This window comes from Bufo bufo, chromosome 6, assembly GCF_905171765.1.
Source record: "Bufo bufo chromosome 6, aBufBuf1.1, whole genome shotgun sequence".
NCBI classification, from domain to species: Eukaryota; Metazoa; Chordata; class Amphibia; order Anura; family Bufonidae; genus Bufo; species Bufo bufo.
This window is the reverse complement of record NC_053394.1, coordinates 212,946,758-212,968,045: the sequence shown is the minus strand read 5'-3', so window position 1 is coordinate 212,968,045 and position 21,288 is coordinate 212,946,758.

Genomic DNA, 21,288 nt, shown 5'->3' with positions numbered 1-21,288 from the left:
TGAAAAAATCAATAAACAGATTTACAAAAAATAATAAAAAAAAGTGGTGAACTGGAATTAGAGTCCACAGAAAATCTACTTCTAAACTAAATAGACGAGGCAGCAAATCATAATGAGGTTGTTATTATGGGGTACTTTAACTACCCAGCTATAGAATGGGAAACTGAAACCTCTACATGTCATAAAGGAAACAGGTTCTTGGCAGTAACTAAAGACAATTACTGTACCTTTCCAAATGGTTTAGGACCCGATTAGAGGGACGGCCACAATGGACTTAGTATTAACCAATAGACCTGACAGAACAACAGATGTGCAGGTAGGGGGACACCTGGAAAATAGTGACCATAAAGTACAAACCGGATTCCAAAAAAGTTGGGACTGAATGCAATGATGTGGAGATGGCAAATGTCAATATTTTATTTGTAATAGAACGTAGATGACAGATCAAACATTTATTCCGAGTAAATGTATAATTTTAAAGGAAAAATACGTTGATTCCAATTTTCACGGTGTCAACAAATCCCAAAAAAGTTGGGACAAGTAGCAATAAGAGGCTGGAAAAAGTAAATTTGAGCATAACGAAGAGCTGGAAGACCAATTAACACTAATTAGGTCAATTGGCAACATGATTGGGTATAAAAAGAGCTTCTCAGAGTGGCAGTGTCTCTCAGAAGCCAAGATGGGTAGAGGATCACCAATTCCCACAATGTTGCGCAGAAAGATAGTGGAGCAATATCAGAAAGGTGTTACCCAGCGAAAAATTGCAAAGACTTTGCATCTATCATCATCAACTGTGCATAACATCATCCGAAGATTCAGAGAATCTGGAACAATCTCTGTGCGTAAGGGTCAAGGCCGTAAAACCATACTGGATGCCCGTGATCTCCGGGCCCTTAAACGACACTGCACCACAAACAGGAATGCTACTGTAAAGGAAATCACAGAATGGGCTCAGGAATACTTCCAGAAACCATTGTCAGTGAACACAATCCACCGTGCCATCCGCCGTTGCCAGCTGAAACTCTACAGTGCAAAGAAGAAGCCATTTCTAAGCAAGATCCACAAGCTCAGGCGTTTTCACTGGGCCAGGGATCATTTAAAATGGAGTGTGGCAAAATGGAAGACTGTCGAGTCACGATTCGAAGTTCTTTTTGGAAATCTGGGATGCCATGTCACCCGGACCAAAGAGGACAAGGACAACCCAAGTTGTTATCAACGCTCAGTTCAGAAGCCTGCATCTCTGATGGTATAGGGTTGCATGAGTGTGTGTGGCATGGGCAGCTTGCATGTCTGGAAAGGCACCATCAATGCAGAAAAATATATTCAGGTTCTAGAACAACATATGCTCCCATCCAGACGTCATCTCTTTCAGGGAAGACCCTGCATTTTTCAACAAGATAATGCCAGACCACATTCTGCATCAATCAAAACATCATGGCTGCGTAGGAGAAGGATCCGGGTACTGAAATGGCCAGTCTGCAGTCCAGATCTTTCAGCTATAGAGAACATTTGGCGCATCATAAAGAAAAAGGTGCAACAAAGAAGGCCCAAGACGATTGAACAGTTAGAGGCCTGTATTAGACAAGAATGGGAGAGCATTCCTATTTCTAAACTTGAGAAACTGGTCTCCTCGGTCCCCAGACGTCTGTTGAGTGTTGTAAGAAGAAGGGGAGATGCCACACAGTGGTGAAAATGGCCTTGTCCCAACTTTTTGGGGATTTGTTGACACCATGAAATTCTGATTCAACATATTTTTCCCTTAAAATGGTACATTTTCTCAGTTTAAACTTTTGTTCCGTGATTTATGTTCTATTCTGAATAAAATATTAGAAGTTGGCACCTCCACATCATTGCATTCAGTTTTTATTCACGATTTGTATAGTGTCCCAACTTTTTTGGAATCCGGTTTGTAATAACCTTCAAATTGTCATTCAAAAGAGTGTTTCTTCAGGGAGGAACAACAATACCAAACTTCAAAAAAGCAACATTTAGCCAAATAAGAGAGGCCATAGGCCTAACTAACTGGGACAAAGTCCTAAAAATAAAAATATAGCCACAAAATGGGATATTTTTAAAAGCATCCTAAGATCTAATTGTGAGAGATACATACCTTATGGGAATAAAATGGGGAGGAAAAAAAACCCAATGTGGATAAATAGAAATGTAAAGAAAGCAATAAATGACAAAAAGAAAGCATTTAAATCACTAAAACGGGAGGGTAGCGAGGAAGCATTGAAAAACTATAAGTCCTCTTTCACACGGGCGTTGCGGGAAAATATGCGGGTGCATTGCAGGAACACGCGAGATTTTTTCCGCGCAGGTGCAAAACATTGTAATGCGTTTTGCACTCGCGTGAGAAAAATTGCGCATGTTTGGTACCCAAACCCGAACTTCTTCACAGAAGTTCGGGTTTGGGATCGGTGTTCTGTAGATTGTATTATTTTCCCTTATAACATGGTTATAAGGGAAAATAATAATGATCGGGTCTCCATCCCGATCGTCTCCTAGCAACCGTGCGTGAAAATCGCACCACATCCGCACTTGCTTGCGGATGCTTGCGATTTTCACGCAACCCCATTCATTTCTATGGGGCCTGCGTTACGTGAAAAACGCACAAAGAGGAGTATGCTGCGATTTTCACGCAACACACAAGTGATGCGTGAAAATCACCGCTCATGTGAACAGCCCTATAGAAATGAATGGGTCGGTATTCAGTGCGAGTGCAATGCGTTCAACTCACGCATCGCATCCGCGCGGAATACTTGCCCGTGTGAAAGGGGCCTAAGGAAAAAAGTAGAATATGTAAAAGACAAATAAATACAACCAAACTAGAGACCGAGAGATTAATTGCCAAAGAGAGTAAAACTAACCCTAAAATGCTCTTCAATTATACAAATGGTAAAAAGTATAAATCTGAGGGTGTCGGCACTTTACAGACTAATGACGGGGAGTTGCAGAGAGCGATGAGGAGAAAGCAAAGCTATTAAATATTTTTTTCTCCATTGTATTCTCTGAGGAAAATAACCTGTCAGATGAAATGCAGAATGTAAACGTAAATTCCCCATTAAAGGTGCCCTGTCTGACCCAGGAAGTAGTACAGCAGCATCTTAAAAAGATGAAATAGACAATTCGCCGGAACCAGATGGCATACACCCCCTTATCCTAAGAGAATTAAGTAATGTCATAGCCAGACCCTTATTTCTGATATTTAAGGACTCGATACTGACAGGGAGTGTTCCACGGGATTGGCGCATAGCAAATGTGGTGCCAATATTCAAAAAGGGTCATAGAACAGAGCCTGGAAACTATTGGCCGGTAAGTTTAAAATCTGTATTGGGTAAACTGTTTGAAGGTTTTCTAAGAGATGCTATCTTGGAGTACCTCAATGAAAATAAGCAAATAACGCCATATTAGAATAGCTTTATGAGGGATCGGTCATGTCAAACTAATTAAATCAGTTTCTATGAGGAGGTAAGAATTGACCACAGCGAATCAATGGATGTAGTATATCATCTTGACTTCTCCAAAGCATTTGATACTGTACCGCTTAAAAGGTTAGTATATGAAATGAGAATGCTTGGACTGGGAGAAAATGTCTGTATGTGGGTAAGTAACTGGCTCAATGATAGAAAACAGAGGGTGGTTATTAACAGTACACACTCAGATTGGGTCACTGTCACTAGTGGGGTACCACAGGGGTCAGTATTGGGCCCTATTCTCTTCAATATATTTATTATTGATCTTGTAGAAGGCTTGCACGGCAAAATATAAATTTTTTGCAGATGACACTAAACTGTGTAAAAGTAATTAACACGGAAGAGGACAGTATACTACTACAGATGGATCTGGATAGATTGGAGGCTTGGGCAGAGACATGGCAGATGAGGTTTAACACTGACAAATGTAAGGTTATGCACATGGGAAGGAATAATGCAAGTCACCAGTACATACTAAATGGTAAAACACTCGGTAACACTGACATGGAAAAGGACATAGGAATTTTAGTGAACAGCAAATTAAAGGGCTTCTGTCAGCCCACTAAACCGTTTTTAAACCGTTTTAAAATATGCAAATTACCTTGCTACCAGCAAGTAGGGCGGCTACTTGCTGGTAGCAGCCGCATCCTCTGATCCTAATGACGCCCCCTCCGCATTGTGATTGACAGGGCCAGGGAACGGAATCGTTCTCTGCTGGCCCTGCCTGTTAGCATTCAAAATCTGGCGCCTGCGCCGCGGCCGTACCTATCTTCAATCTGCGCAGGCGCACTGAGAGGCGGCCACTCGCTCGGCCGCTCCATCCTCAATGCGCCTGCGCCGATGACGTCACATCTACACCCGGCGCAGGCGCATTGAGGAGCGAGCGGCCGCCGCTCAGTGCGCCTACGCAGATTGAAGATAGGTACGGCCGTGGCGCAGGCGCCAGATTTTGAATGCTAACAGGCAGGGCCAGCAGAGAACGATTCCGTTCCCTGGCCCTGTCAATCACAATGCGGAGGAGGCGTCATTAGGATCGGAGGATGCGGCTGCTACCAGCAAGTAGCCGCCCTACTTGCTGGTAGCAAGGTAATTTGCATATTTTAAAAATAGCTTTTTATCAAATTCTACTGAACCAAAATGATTATTTAACTTATGTATGCAGCAAAGCATTTGTGAAGCCACAACACGCACAACCTTGAGGCGGATGGGCTACAACAGCAGAAGACCCCACCGGGTACCACTCATCTCCACTACAAATAGGAAAAAGAGGCTACAATTTGCACGAGCTCACCAAATTTGGACTGTTGAAGACTGGAAAAATGTTGCCTGGTCTGATGAGTCTCGATTTCTGTTGAGACATTCAAATGGTAGAGTCCGAATTTGGCGTAAACAGAATGAGAACATGTATCCATCCTCTGATGGCTACTTCCAGCAGGATAATGCACCATGTCACAAAGCTCAAATCATTTCAAATTGGTTTCTTGAACATGACAATGAGTTCACTGTACTAAAATGGCCCCCACAGTCACCAGATCTCAACCCAATAGAGCATCTTTGGGATGTGGTGGAACGGGAGCTTCGTGCCCTGGATGTGCATCCCTCAAATCTCCATCAACTGCAAGATGCTATCCTATAAATATGGGCCAACATTTCTAAAGAATGCTATCAGCACCTTGTTGAATCAATGCCACGTAGAATTAAGGCAGTTCTGAAGGCAAAAGGGGGTCCAACACCGTATTAGTATGGTGTTCCTAATAATTCTTTAGGTGAGTGTATATTCGAGAAATCTGGGATGTTGAATTACCATTAACACCCCTGGTCTTATTGTTTTACGTGGCCTCTGAGGCTGGTACCTTCCAGTTGATTGTGGTGGTGGTGCTTCTGGTGGCAAAGTGAACATTGCTCCAGTTCTGGTTAAGGACTGAGGTTCCCACGGTGCATGAGGTGACCAACCAATTGGCCATATATATGCATCATGATAAAACATATGCCCTGCAATATAAGGTTACCAAAACTGCCTCTTTTTTCAAAAAATGGAAGAAGTTTATAATAGCTTCTCACGATAGGGAAGCCATTAACCTTATTGTGACCTTGTTTAAATACACGGAATGGTACCTAAAGGCCGATATTGGGGGAAGGTTGGGTGCTTTAAAGGTAGGTTGATGTTCTAATGGAGAAACAGGAATGGCGATCTATTAGAATGTTGATGGTATGAGATCATTGGCATTTGGGCTGGGGGGAGGGAGTAGTGAGTGGTTGACTGGGGGAGGGGAATGTTATTTGTCAATCTGTGGATTCTGGCTCTGATATGGACATGAAAAAATCAATAAACAGATTTACAAAAAATAATAAAAAAAAGTGGTGAACTGGAATTAGAGTCCACAGAAAATCTACTTCTAAACTAAATAGACGAGGCAGCAAATCATAATGAGGTTGTTATTATGGGGTACTTTAACTACCCAGCTATAGAATGGGAAACTGAAACCTCTACATGTCATAAAGGAAACAGGTTCTTGGCAGTAACTAAAGACAATTACTGTACCTTTCCAAATGGTTTAGGACCCGATTAGAGGGACGGCCACAATGGACTTAGTATTAACCAATAGACCTGACAGAACAACAGATGTGCAGGTAGGGGGACACCTGGAAAATAGTGACCATAAAGTACAAACCGGATTCCAAAAAAGTTGGGACTGAATGCAATGATGTGGAGATGGCAAATGTCAATATTTTATTTGTAATAGAACGTAGATGACAGATCAAACATTTATTCCGAGTAAATGTATAATTTTAAAGGAAAAATACGTTGATTCCAATTTTCACGGTGTCAACAAATCCCAAAAAAGTTGGGACAAGTAGCAATAAGAGGCTGGAAAAAGTAAATTTGAGCATAACGAAGAGCTGGAAGACCAATTAACACTAATTAGGTCAATTGGCAACATGATTGGGTATAAAAAGAGCTTCTCAGAGTGGCAGTGTCTCTCAGAAGCCAAGATGGGTAGAGGATCACCAATTCCCACAATGTTGCGCAGAAAGATAGTGGAGCAATATCAGAAAGGTGTTACCCAGCGAAAAATTGCAAAGACTTTGCATCTATCATCATCAACTGTGCATAACATCATCCGAAGATTCAGAGAATCTGGAACAATCTCTGTGCGTAAGGGTCAAGGCCGTAAAACCATACTGGATGCCCGTGATCTCCGGGCCCTTAAACGACACTGCACCACAAACAGGAATGCTACTGTAAAGGAAATCACAGAATGGGCTCAGGAATACTTCCAGAAACCATTGTCAGTGAACACAATCCACCGTGCCATCCGCCGTTGCCAGCTGAAACTCTACAGTGCAAAGAAGAAGCCATTTCTAAGCAAGATCCACAAGCTCAGGCGTTTTCACTGGGCCAGGGATCATTTAAAATGGAGTGTGGCAAAATGGAAGACTGTCGAGTCACGATTCGAAGTTCTTTTTGGAAATCTGGGACGCCATGTCACCCGGACCAAAGAGGACAAGGACAACCCAAGTTGTTATCAACGCTCAGTTCAGAAGCCTGCATCTCTGATGGTATAGGGTTGCATGAGTGTGTGTGGCATGGGCAGCTTGCATGTCTGGAAAGGCACCATCAATGCAGAAAAATATATTCAGGTTCTAGAACAACATATGCTCCCATCCAGACGTCATCTCTTTCAGGGAAGACCCTGCATTTTTCAACAAGATAATGCCAGACCACATTCTGCATCAATCAAAACATCATGGCTGCGTAGGAGAAGGATCCGGGTACTGAAATGGCCAGTCTGCAGTCCAGATCTTTCAGCTATAGAGAACATTTGGCGCATCATAAAGAAAAAGGTGCAACAAAGAAGGCCCAAGACGATTGAACAGTTAGAGGCCTGTATTAGACAAGAATGGGAGAGCATTCCTATTTCTAAACTTGAGAAACTGGTCTCCTCGGTCCCCAGACGTCTGTTGAGTGTTGTAAGAAGAAGGGGAGATGCCACACAGTGGTGAAAATGGCCTTGTCCCAACTTTTTGGGGATTTGTTGACACCATGAAATTCTGATTCAACATATTTTTCCCTTAAAATGGTACATTTTCTCAGTTTAAACTTTTGTTCCGTGATTTATGTTCTATTCTGAATAAAATATTAGAAGTTGGCACCTCCACATCATTGCATTCAGTTTTTATTCACGATTTGTATAGTGTCCCAACTTTTTTGGAATCCGGTTTGTAATAACCTTCAAATTGTCATTCAAAAGAGTGTTTCTTCAGGGAGGAACAACAATACCAAACTTCAAAAAAGCAACATTTAGCCAAATAAGAGAGGCCATAGGCCTAACTAACTGGGACAAAGTCCTAAAAATAAAAATATAGCCACAAAATGGGATATTTTTAAAAGCATCCTAAGATCTAATTGTGAGAGATACATACCTTATGGGAATAAAATGGGGAGGAAAAAAACCCCAATGTGGATAAATAGAAATGTAAAGAAAGCAATAAATGACAAAAAGAAAGCATTTAAATCACTAAAACGGGAGGGTAGCGAGGAAGCATTGAAAAACTATAAGTCCTCTTTCACACGGGCGTTGCGGGAAAATATGCGGGTGCATTGCAGGAACACGCGAGATTTTTTCCGCGCAGGTGCAAAACATTGTAATGCGTTTTGCACTCGCGTGAGAAAAATTGCGCATGTTTGGTACCCAAACCCGAACTTCTTCACAGAAGTTCGGGTTTGGGATCGGTGTTCTGTAGATTGTATTATTTTCCCTTATAACATGGTTATAAGGGAAAATAATAATGATCGGGTCTCCATCCCGATCGTCTCCTAGCAACCGTGCGTGAAAATCGCACCACATCCGCACTTGCTTGCGGATGCTTGCGATTTTCACGCAACCCCATTCATTTCTATGGGGCCTGCGTTACGTGAAAAACGCACAAAGAGGAGTATGCTGCGATTTTCACGCAACACACAAGTGATGCTGTCACGGAACCATGAACCAGACGTACAACAAGAGATAAGTGAAAATAAGAAGGCTTTATTGAAAATAAAGCTGTAAAGCAAAAGTCCAAACGGATGGTGAAACCGAGCAGAGTCTTTGCGAAGCCAGAGGTCAGGAACCAGAAGGGTAGTCAGACGAAGCCAGGATCAGGAACCAGCAGGGTAGTCAGACGAAGCCAGGATCAGGAACCAGCAGGGTAGTCAGACGAAGCCAGGATCAGGAACCAGCAGGGTAGTCAGACGAAGCCAGGATCAGGAACCAGAAGCAGCAGCAGTCTTAGAAGCATGTGAACACAAGAGGACCAAGCAAGGAACTGAAGCCACAGACCTCCTATATATATGAGCTAGGCATCCAGCTCCTCCCAGGGGAAGGAGGAGCCGCAGGGTGGAAGGCTACAAGAAACCCAGGACCCAAGATGGCCGCCAGCACATGTCAAACGAAGGAGAGCAGCAAGCAGGTAAGACCATGACAGTACCTCCCCCTCAAGGGCCCCTCCTCCGCGGAGCACAAAACGGTTTCTGAGGGAAGCGTGCGTGGAAGGCTCGGAGCAAGGCAGGAGCATGGACATCTGCGGAGGGAACCCAGGAACGCTCCTCTGGACCATAACCACGCCAATGGACCAAAAACTGCAACCGACCGCGGACCAGGCGTGAGTCCAGGATATTGCTCACCTCATATTCCTCACGATTGCCCACTTGGACCAGACGAGGCCGAGGAACCGAGGAAGTGAAACGATTACACACCAGTGGTTTCAACAGGGAGACATGAAACACGTTGGAGATCCGCATGCCAGGAGGAAGCGCAAGGGCATAGGCTACCGGGTTTACCCTGCGAAGCACTCGGAAGGGACCAACAAAGCGAGGCGCCAGCTTGGGAGTGGGCACTCGAAGGTTGAGGTTGCGGGTGGACAACCATACACGGTCTCCGACCTGGTAGGAAGGAGCAGGCGCTCGTCTGCGATCAGCCTGGAATCTCTGGCGCTGCGCAGAGACCTCAAGGGACTTCTGGATCTGTACCCAAGAAGCACGTAGGACGGAAAGGTGATCCTCCACAGCCGGAATATCCTGGGGAGAGAATACCTCCGGTAACACGGCAGGTTGGAACCCATAATTGGCCATGAAGGGAGACGTCCCAGAGGAAGAGTTCACCGCCGTGTTCCTGGCAAACTCAGCCCAAGGCAGGAGGTCAACCCAATTGTCTTGGTGATCGGAGACATAGCAACGAAGGAATTGCTCCAAGGCCTGATTGGATCGTTCTGCGGCCCCATTGGACTGAGGGTGGTAGGCCGAGGAGAAGGAGAGATGAATCCCCAATTGGGAGCAAAAGGCGCGCCAGAACCTGGACACAAACTGACTCCCCCGATCCGACACAATCTCCTTAGGCAAACCGTGCAACCGGAGACCTCCCTGGCAAAAATCGTGGCCAACTCTTGTGCAGAGGGTAACTTCTTGAGAGGAACACAGTGGCACATTTTGGAAAACCGATCCACAATCATGAGAATGACCGTATGGCCTCGGGATGCAGGGAGGTCCACAATGAAATCCATCCCCAGGTGTGACCATGGGCGCTCCCCGGTGGCTATGGGTTGCAGAAGGCCCAACGGAAGGTGCCGAGGGGACTTACTCTGGGCACAAACGGAGCATGCCGCTACATATGCGGCGATGTCGGAACGTAGGGAAGGCCACCAGAACAGACGTGAAACAGCCCAGGACAGCTGATTCTTTCCAGGATGCCCCGCGGTCTTGGAGTTATGGTAGGTTCGCAACAACCGAGTGCGCAACTCCTCAGGCACAAAACATCTGCCGTTGGGTCTCCCAGAGGGAGCACCAGATTGAGCCGCCAAAATCTGCTCACCCAGGGGAGAGGTCAGGCTGGTGCGAATGGCGGCCAGGATCTGATTCGGAGGTATGACCGAAGTCGGAATCGCCTCCTCCCTGGACAGCTCGGAGTACTGCCGTGATAAGGCATCCGCCCTGATGTTCTTGGAACCGGGTAGGTAGGAGACCACGTAATTAAAACGTGACAAGAACAGAGCCCATCTGGCCTGACGTGGTGTCAATCTCTTGGCCTCAGAAAGGTAGGTCAGATTCTTGTGGTCCGTCAGGATGAGAACCGGAACCACCGAACCCTCGAGCAAGTGCCTCCATTCTTTAAGGGCCTGCACGATGGCCAATAACTCCCTGTCACCAATCTGATAGTTGCACTCCGCGGAAGACAGTTTCCGGGAGTAAAACCCACAAGGAAGCAGAGGACCCTCTGGTGTTCTACGCTGAGACAGAAGGGCGCCTACTCCCGTCTCAGACGCGTCCACCTCGAGGACAAAGGGCAACCCAGGGTTGGGATGCGACAGAATCGGAGCCGACACAAAGGCGGACTTTAGGGCCTCAAAAGCTCGGATGGCCTCGAGCGGCCAGACCTGGGAATTACTGCCCTTCCTGGTCAGATCCGTGAGAGGCTTGGCCAGCATGGAAAAGTCCCTGATGAACTTCCGATAATAATTGGCGAAGCCCAAAAAGCGCTGCAGGGAACGAAGACCACTGGGCTGGGGCCACTGTAAGACAGCCGAAACCTTCTCAGGATCCATGGAGAACCCCTCAGCGGAAATGATGTAACCTAAGAAGGTTACCTGGGATCGGTGAAATTCGCATTTCTCAAGCTTACCGAACAGCTTGTTCTCTCGTAACCGTTGCAACACTCGTCTGACATCCAGAATGTGGGCCTCCATGGATTCAGAATATACCAAGATGTCATCCAAATAGACTACCACACACTGCTGCAACAGGTCACGGAAAACATCGTTGATGAATTCCTGAAAGACTGCGGGCGCATTGCACAACCCAAAGGGCATAACCAAGGATTCGTAATGACCGGTCCTGGTGTTAAACGCGGTCTTCCACTCATCGCCCGCCTTGATCCTTACCAGGTTATATGCCGCCCTCAGGTCGAGTTTGGTAAAGACCGTGGCCCCTTTAAGGCGATCGAACAGCTCGGAAATCAAGGGTATCGGGTAAGCGTTCTTGATCGTGATGCGATTGAGACCCCTGTAATCGATGCAAGGCCTCAACTCACCGCCCTTCTTTTTCACAAAGAAAAATCCAGCCCCTGCCGGGGACGAAGATTTGCGAATGTGTCCGCGTGAAAGCGCCTCCCTCACGTACTCCTCCATGGCCTCATTCTCCGCTACCGACAGTGGATAGACTTTGCCACGAGGAGGAACGGCACCAGATTGTAACTCTATGGCACAATCGTATGGGCGGTGCGGAGGTAGGGCAACCGCGCGCACCTTATCGAATACATCCCGGTACTCCTCGTATTCAGGAGGCAACAGAGAGTCCGAGGAAGTACACAGCAACTTGACAGACCCATGGATGCAACTAGCCCCACACTGCGGTGACCACGAGAGGATCTCGACCGATCTCCAATCGAAAGTCGGATTATGCTTCTGGAGCCAGGGGTACCCCAAGACCACCGAGTAGTGTGGAGACGAAATAACCTGGAGGCAGACCGACTCTCTGTGAACGGCACCAATGGCTATCCCCACTGGAAGGGTCTCATGAGTCACGTGTGGCGGCAGAAGGGGTCTGCCGTCTATCGCCTCAAGAGCCAGTGGGGAACCTCGAGCCTGCAGAGGAATGGAATTGGCGGCAGCGAACACACTATCAATGAACAAACCACCAGCACCAGAGTCCACCAACGCCTGGGTCGTCACCGAGCCCCCGACCCAGGAGAGGACAACAGTGATCAGTGGTTTGTCAACACGGGAAACCGGGGACGAGGAGACTCCACCCAAGATCTGCCCCCGACAGGATCTCAGGGTACGAGCGTTTCCCGGACGGTTCGGACATGCCAACCGAAAATGCCCACCGAGACCACAGTACATGCATCGGCCCTCGCGTCTCCGGAGTGCCCTCTCCCCCTCGGACAGGCGAGCAAACCCCAGCTGCATGGGTTCACCCCCAGACAAGTCATCCCCAGGAGGCGTGGGAGGAGAGGGAGGCACGGGTGGGACAGCAAACGTAGGCACCAATCTGTTAGAAGACCTCCGCAGGTTCTCCTTAAAGGAAGGTCTCTCCCTGAGTCTGGTGTCAATCAAAATCAGGAAAGAAATAAGAGACTCGAGCTCAACTGGTAGGTCCTTAGCTGCAACCTCATCCTTCAAGGCATCCGAGAGACCATGAGAGAAAGCAGCGACCAGAGCCTCATTATTCCAGCCCACCTCTGCTGCCAGGGTACGAAACTCAATGGCGTATTCAGCTACGGATCGTGAACCCTGTCTGATGGACATAAGGAGCTTCGCAGCAGAGGCAGCACGAGCCGGCACATCGAATACCTTCCGAAGAGAAGCAACAAAACCGGAAAACTCGGCAACCACCGGATTGTTGTTCTCCCATAAAGGGCTGGCCCAGGCCAAGGCCTTGTCCGAGAGCAGCGAGATCAAGAAGCCCACCTTTGATCTCTCAGTAGGAAAGGCATGTGGCAGCAACTCGAAATAAATGCCCACCTGGTTAAGGAAACCTCGGCACTGAGTTGGCTCTCCCCCAAAGCGCTGTGGAAGAGGGGCAGAACCGGTCATACCCCGAAACACCGCAGGCGCAACAACAGGTGTCGGGGTAGACTCTGGCGCAACAAACGGAGCGGCAGTAGGAGCGAGCCCAGGAGCGACAACCGACCCATCGGCAACGGGAGCGAAATGAGCCGTGCGTTCAAGCAGGGTTTGCAACGCCACAGCGAACCGACCCAACAGGTGATCCTGCTGATCAAGTCTGGCAACCAGCGTGGGTAGCGAGGATGGCCCTGTACCGTCAGAATTCATGGCTTGGTCCTAATGTCACGGAACCATGAACCAGACGTACAACAAGAGATAAGTGAAAATAAGAAGGCTTTATTGAAAATAAAGCTGTAAAGCAAAAGTCCAAACGGATGGTGAAACCGAGCAGAGTCTTTGCGAAGCCAGAGGTCAGGAACCAGAAGGGTAGTCAGACGAAGCCAGGATCAGGAACCAGCAGGGTAGTCAGACGAAGCCAGGATCAGGAACCAGCAGGGTAGTCAGACGAAGCCAGGATCAGGAACCAGCAGGGTAGTCAGACGAAGCCAGGATCAGGAACCAGAAGCAGCAGCAGTCTTAGAAGCATGTGAACACAAGAGGACCAAGCAAGGAACTGAAGCCACAGACCTCCTATATATATGAGCTAGGCATCCAGCTCCTCCCAGGGGAAGGAGGAGCCGCAGGGTGGAAGGCTACAAGAAACCCAGGACCCAAGATGGCCGCCAGCACATGTCAAACGAAGGAGAGCAGCAAGCAGGTAAGACCATGACAGATGCGTGAAAATCACCGCTCATGTGAACAGCCCTATAGAAATGAATGGGTCGGTATTCAGTGCGAGTGCAATGCGTTCAACTCACGCATCGCATCCGCGCGGAATACTTGCCCGTGTGAAAGGGGCCTAAGGAAAAAAGTAGAATATGTAAAAGACAAATAAATACAACCAAACTAGAGACCGAGAGATTAATTGCCAAAGAGAGTAAAACTAACCCTAAAATGCTCTTCAATTATACAAATGGTAAAAAGTATAAATCTGAGGGTGTCGGCACTTTACAGACTAATGACGGGGAGTTGCAGAGAGCGATGAGGAGAAAGCAAAGCTATTAAATATTTTTTTCTCCATTGTATTCTCTGAGGAAAATAACCTGTCAGATGAAATGCAGAATGTAAACGTAAATTCCCCATTAAAGGTGCCCTGTCTGACCCAGGAAGTAGTACAGCAGCATCTTAAAAAGATGAAATAGACAATTCGCCGGAACCAGATGGCATACACCCCCTTATCCTAAGAGAATTAAGTAATGTCATAGCCAGACCCTTATTTCTGATATTTAAGGACTCGATACTGACAGGGAGTGTTCCACGGGATTGGCGCATAGCAAATGTGGTGCCAATATTCAAAAAGGGTCATAGAACAGAGCCTGGAAACTATTGGCCGGTAAGTTTAAAATCTGTATTGGGTAAACTGTTTGAAGGTTTTCTAAGAGATGCTATCTTGGAGTACCTCAATGAAAATAAGCAAATAACGCCATATTAGAATAGCTTTATGAGGGATCGGTCATGTCAAACTAATTAAATCAGTTTCTATGAGGAGGTAAGAATTGACCACAGCGAATCAATGGATGTAGTATATCATCTTGACTTCTCCAAAGCATTTGATACTGTACTGCTTAAAAGGTTAGTATATGAAATGAGAATGCTTGGACTGGGAGAAAATGTCTGTATGTGGGTAAGTAACTGGCTCAATGATAGAAAACAGAGGGTGGTTATTAACAGTACACACTCAGATTGGGTCACTGTCACTAGTGGGGTACCACAGGGGTCAGTATTGGGCCCTATTCTCTTCAATATATTTATTATTGATCTTGTAGAAGGCTTGCACGGCAAAATATAAATTTTTTGCAGATGACACTAAACTGTGTAAAAGTAATTAACACGGAAGAGGACAGTATACTACTACAGATGGATCTGGATAGATTGGAGGCTTGGGCAGAGACATGGCAGATGAGGTTTAACACTGACAAATGTAAGGTTATGCACATGGGAAGGAATAATGCAAGTCACCAGTACATACTAAATGGTAAAACACTCGGTAACACTGACATGGAAAAGGACATAGGAATTTTAGTGAACAGCAAATTAAAGGGCTTCTGTCAGCCCACTAAACCGTTTTTAAACCGTTTAAAAATATGCAAATTACCTTGCTACCAGCAAGTAGGGCGGCTACTTGCTGGTAGCAGCCGCATCCTCTGATCCTAATGACGCCCCCTCCGCATTGTGATTGACAGGGCCAGGGAACGGAATCGTTCTCTGCTGGCCCTGCCTGTTAGCATTCAAAATCTGGCGCCTGCGCCGCGGCCGTACCTATCTTCAATCTGCGCAGGCGCACTGAGAGGCGGCCACTCGCTCGGCCGCTCCATCCTCAATGCGCCTGCGCCGATGACGTCACATCTACACCCGGCGCAGGCGCATTGAGGAGCGAGCGGCCGCCGCTCAGTGCGCCTACGCAGATTGAAGATAGGTACGGCCGTGGCGCAGGCGCCAGATTTTGAATGCTAACAGGCAGGGCCAGCAGAGAACGATTCCGTTCCCTGGCCCTGTCAATCACAATGCGGAGGAGGCGTCATTAGGATCGGAGGATGCGGCTGCTACCAGCAAGTAGCCGCCCTACTTGCTGGTAGCAAGGTAATTTGCATATTTTAAAAATAGCTTTTTATCAAATTCTACTGAACCAAAATGATTATTTAACTTATGTATGCAGAGCTCGCAGTATAGGGATTATTAGTAAACAAAAAACAAAAAAAACGGTTTAGTGGGCTGACAGAAGCCCCTTAAGCTGTAGAAACCAGTGTCAGGCAGCTACTGCCAAGGCAAATAAGATAATGGGTTGCATCAAAAGAGGCATAGATGCCCGTGATGAGAACATAGTCCTGCCACTTTACAAATCACTAGTCAGACCACACATGGAGTACAGCGTACAGTTCTGGGCTCCTGTGAACAAGCCAGACATAGCAGAGCTAGAGAGGGTTCAGAGGAGGGCAACTAAAGTAATAACTGGAAAAGGTGGACTACAGTACCCATAAAGAATATCAAAATTAGTGTTATTTCCTTTAGAAAAAAGATGACTGAGGGGAGATCTAATAACCATGTATAAATATATCAGGGGTCACTACAGATATCTCTCCCATCATCAATTTATCCCCAGGTCTGTGACTGTGACGAGGGGACACCCTATGCGTCTGGAGGAAAGAAGGTTTGTACACAAACATAGAAAAGGATTCTTTACGGTAAGAGCAGTGAGACTATGGAACTCTCTGCTTGAGGAGGTGGTGATGGTGAGTACAATAAGGGAATTCAAGAGGGGCCTGGATGTATTTCTGGAGTGTAATAATATTACAGGCTATAGCTACTAGAGAGGGGTCATGATCCAGGGAGTTATTCTGATTGCCTGATTGGAGTTGGGAAGGAATGTTTTTCGCCTAAAGTGGGAAAAATTGGCTTCTCCCCCACAGCCCCCCCCCCCCCCCCTTCCTCTGGATCACTTGCAGCATAACAGGCCGAACTGGATGGACAGATGTCTTTTTCAGCCTTATAAACTATGTATGTTAAAGCTGCACCTTTTTTATTTTTTTATTTATTTATTTGCTGTACAAGTCAAAATGCTTCTTTACTATTGTACTCGGCTGAATATTATTATTTTACTTTCGCTGTACTATAGCAAGTACTGTCATCTGCAGCTGGTGACGCTTAGTGCCTGAGGACTCTTACAGTGACAGTTATAGAAAGTGACGCTTTTCTTGCAGAAGTATGTACTGTAGCTCCGCACGTCGCCAACATGCTTTTGCCCAGGAAAGATCTGTGCTGCATTCTAGGCGGGTTGACATTTCTTTTTCTCCTTCAGGCTTTATGTATTAAACACAGATAACAGTAGGTGGGGAGAGGAGAGAACTTCCAGTGAAACATAAATTTCAGTTTTGACTGACAAGAATATAACCAGAAATAAACTTGTTTATGATGGAATGTTTCGTGCTGCAATACCATCTACCAACTGATATCAGGTGTTGTTATGTTCAGTGTTAATCCTCTTTAAAACTTTGAATTAATAAAAAAAAATGTAGCTTGTGTACTAATTTAAAACAAATCATTTATTTTAATGTAAAGAACCATCTTTGCACATATATGGACAACTGTGAATAGATAAGGAATAGAACATATAGTATGTGATAAAAAGAAAAAGAAAACAAAACGAGTGGCACTCACCGTTGATAGGCAGGTAACTTTATTCCATGGCAGGAGGGGGGTGCAAGGGTTGCAGATACAGCAGCAAATAAGCAATGGATACAAGTATGGATACAAGAGTTTGCAACATGTGTCTTTAATCTCAAATACAGTGCTGATTACAATAGCTAATATGACAAAGCTTTATGATAGGAATATACAGTCTGTATTCTTCACTATGTTTAGCAGGCATCTGAAGAGCACCTGTCAAATGAACCCTATTAAACTAGGCATAGTACCTGGTAGGTTTGATTCTGCTGACAAAAAATTATACCAGTTTTGTGAAGATTATATATATATATATATATATATATATAATACAGTATGTGGCACTGTATTACCCTGTATGTTCTGTAGCGCTGTATGTAATGTTTTCCAAGTATGTCTTTAACCACTTACCGTCACGCTAACGCCGAAAGGCGTCATTTCTGCGGCGCTCCCAGGTCACACTAACGCCAATAGGCGTCATCTCGCGTGAGCCGGGATTTCCTGTGAACGCGCGCACACAGGCGCGCGCGCTCACAGGAACGGAAGGTAAGAGAGTGGATCTCCAGCCTGCCAGCGGCGATCGTTCCCTGGCAGGCTGGAGATGTGTTTTTTTTAACCCCTAACAGGTATATTAGAGGCTGTTTTGATAACAGTGTCTAATATACCTGCTACCTGGTCCTCTGGTGGTCCCCTTTGTTTGGATAGCCCCTGATCACCCCTGATCACCCCATATAGACTCCCTGATCACCCCCCTGTCATTGATCACCCCCCCTGTCAGGCTGCATTCAGATGTCCGTATGATTTTTACGGATCCACTGATAGATGGATCGGATCCGCAAAACGCACACGGACGTCTGAATGGAGCCTTACAGGGGCGTGATCAATGACTGTGGTGATCACCCCATATAGACTCCCTGATCACCCCCCTGTCATTGATCACACCCCTGTAAAGCTCCATTCAGACGTCCGCATGATTTTTACGGATCCACTGATAGATGGATCGGATCCGCAAAACACATACAGGCGTCTCCCTGGAGCCTTCCAGGGGGGGGTGATCACCCCATATAGACTCCCTGATCACCCCCCTGTCAGGCTGCATTCAGATGTCTGTATGATTTTTACGGATCCACGGATACATGGATCAGATCCGCAAAACACATACGGACATCTGAATGGAGCCTTACAGGGGCATGATCAATGACTGTGGTGATCACCCCATATAGACTCCCTGATCACCCCCCTGTCATTGATCACACCCCTGTAAAGCTCCATTCAGACGTCCGCATGATTTTTACGGATCCACTGATAGATGGATCGGATCCGCAAAACACATACAGGCGTCTCCCTGGAGCCTTCCAGGGGGGGTGATCACCCCATATAGACTCCCTGATCACCCCCCTGTCATTGATCACCCCCCCTGTCAGGCTGCATTCAGATGTCTGTATGATTTTTACGGATCCACGGATACATGGATCGGATCCGCAAAACACATACGGACATCTGAATGGAGCCTTATAGGGGGGTGATCAATGACAGGGGGGTGATCACCCCATATAGACTCCCTGATCACCCCCCTGTCATTGATCACCCCCCTGTCATTGATCACCCCCCTGTCATTGATCACCCCTCTGTAAGGCTCCATTCAGACATTTTTTTGGCCCAAGTTAGCGGAATTTTTTATTTTTTTTTCTTACAAAGTCTCATATTCCACTAACTTGTGTCAAAAAATAAAATCTCACATGAACTCACCATACCCCTCACGGAATCCAAATGCGTAAAATTTTTTAGACATTTATATTCCAGACTTCTTCTCACGCTTTAGGGCCCCTAGAATGCCAGGGCAGTATAAATACCCCACATGTGACCCCATTTCGGAAAGAAGACACCCCCAGGTATTCCGTGAGGGGCATATTGAGTCCATGAAAGATTGAAATTTTTGTCCCAAGTTAGCGGAAAGGGAGACTTTGTGAGAAAAAAATAAAAAATATCAATTTCCGCTAACTTGTGCCAAAAAACAAAATTTCTATGAACTCGCCATGCCCCTCATTGAATACCTTGGGGTGTCTTCTTTCCAAAATGGGGTCACATGTGGGGTATTTATACTGCCCTGGCATTCTAGGGGCCCCAAAGCATGAGAAGAAGTCTGGTATCCAAATGTCTAAAAATGCCCTCCTAAAAGGAATTTGGGCACCTTTGCGCATCTAGGCTGCAAAAAAGTGTCACACATCTGGTATCGCCGTACTCAGGAGAAGTTGGGGAATGTGTTTTGGGGTGTCATTTTACATATACCCATGCTGGGTGAGAGAAATATCTTGGTCAAATGCCAACTTTGTATAAAAAAATTTATCCGATCCATGTATGCAGCCTAGGTGGGCAAAGGGGCCCATATTCCAAAGAGCACCTTTCGGATTTCACAGGTCATTTACCTACTTACCACACATTAGGGCCCCTGGAAAATGCCAGGGCAGTATAACTACCCCACAAGTGCCCCCATTTTGGAAAGAAGACACCCCAAGGTATTCCGTGAGGGGCATGGCGAGTTCCTAGAATTTTTTATTTTTTGTCACAAGTTAGTGGAAAATGATGATTTTTTTTTATTTTTTATTTTTTCATACAAAGTCTCCTATTCCACTAACTTGTGACAAAAAATAAAAACTTCCATGAACTCACTATGCCCATCAGCGAATACCTTGGGGTCTCTTCTTTCCAAAATGGGGTCACTTGTGGGGTAGTTATACTGCCCTGGCATTCTAGGGGCCCAAATGTGTGGTAAGGAGTTTGAAATCAAATTCTGTAAAAAATAACCAGTGAAATCCGAAAGGTGCTCTTTGGAATGTGGGCCCTTTTGCCCACCTAGGCTGCAAAAAAGTGTCACACATCTGGTATCTCCGTACTCAGGAGAAGTTGGGGAATGTGTTTTGGGGTGTCATTTTACATATACCCATGCTGGGTGAGAGAAATATCTTGGCAAATGACAACTTTTCCCATTTTTTTATACAAAGTTGGCATTTGACCAAGATATTTATCTCACCCAGCATGGGTATATGTAAAAAGACACCCCAAAACACATTCCTCAACTTCTCCTGAATACAGAGATACCAGATGTGTGACACTTTTTTGCAGCCTAGGTGGGCAAAGGGGCCCATATTCCAAAGAGCACCTTTCGGATTTCACTGGTCATTTTTTACAGAATTTGATTTCAAACTCCTTACCACACATTTGGGCCCCTAGAATGCCAGGGCAGTAGAACTACCCCACAAGTGACCCCATTTTGGAAAGAAGAGACCCCAAGGTATTTCGTGATGGGCATAGTGAGTTCATAGAACTTTATATTTTTTGTCACAAGTTAGTGGAATATGAGACTTTGTAAGAAAAAAAAAATAAATAAAAATCATCATTTTCCACTAACTTGTGACAAAAAATAAAAAGTTCTATGAACTCACTATGCCCATCAGCGAATACCTTAGGGTGTCTACTTTCCGAAATGGGGTCATTTGTGGGGTGTTTGTACTGTCTGGCCATTGTAGAACCTCAGGAAACATGACAGGTGCTCAGAAAGTCCGAGCTGCTTCAAAAAGCGGAAATTCACATTTTTGTACCATAGTTTGTAAACGCTATAACTTTTACCCAAACCATTTTTTTTTTACCCAAACATTTTTTTTTTATCAAAGACATGTAGAACAATAAATTTAGAGCAAAATTTATATATGGATGTCGTTTTTTTTGCAAAATTTTACAACTGAAAGTGAAAAATGTCATTTTTTTGCAAAAAAATCGTTAAATTTCGATTAATAACAAAAAAAGTAAAAATGTCAGCAGCAATGAAATACCACCAAATGAAAGCTATATTAGTGAGAAGAAAAGGAGGTAAAATTCATTTGGGTGGTAAGTTGCATGACCGAGCAATAAACCGCTAAAGTTGTGGAGTGCCGATTTGTAAAAAAGGGCCTGGTCTTTAGGGGGGTATAAACCTGTGGTCCTTAAGTGGTTAAGGTTGTCTGCTTTCTTTTTC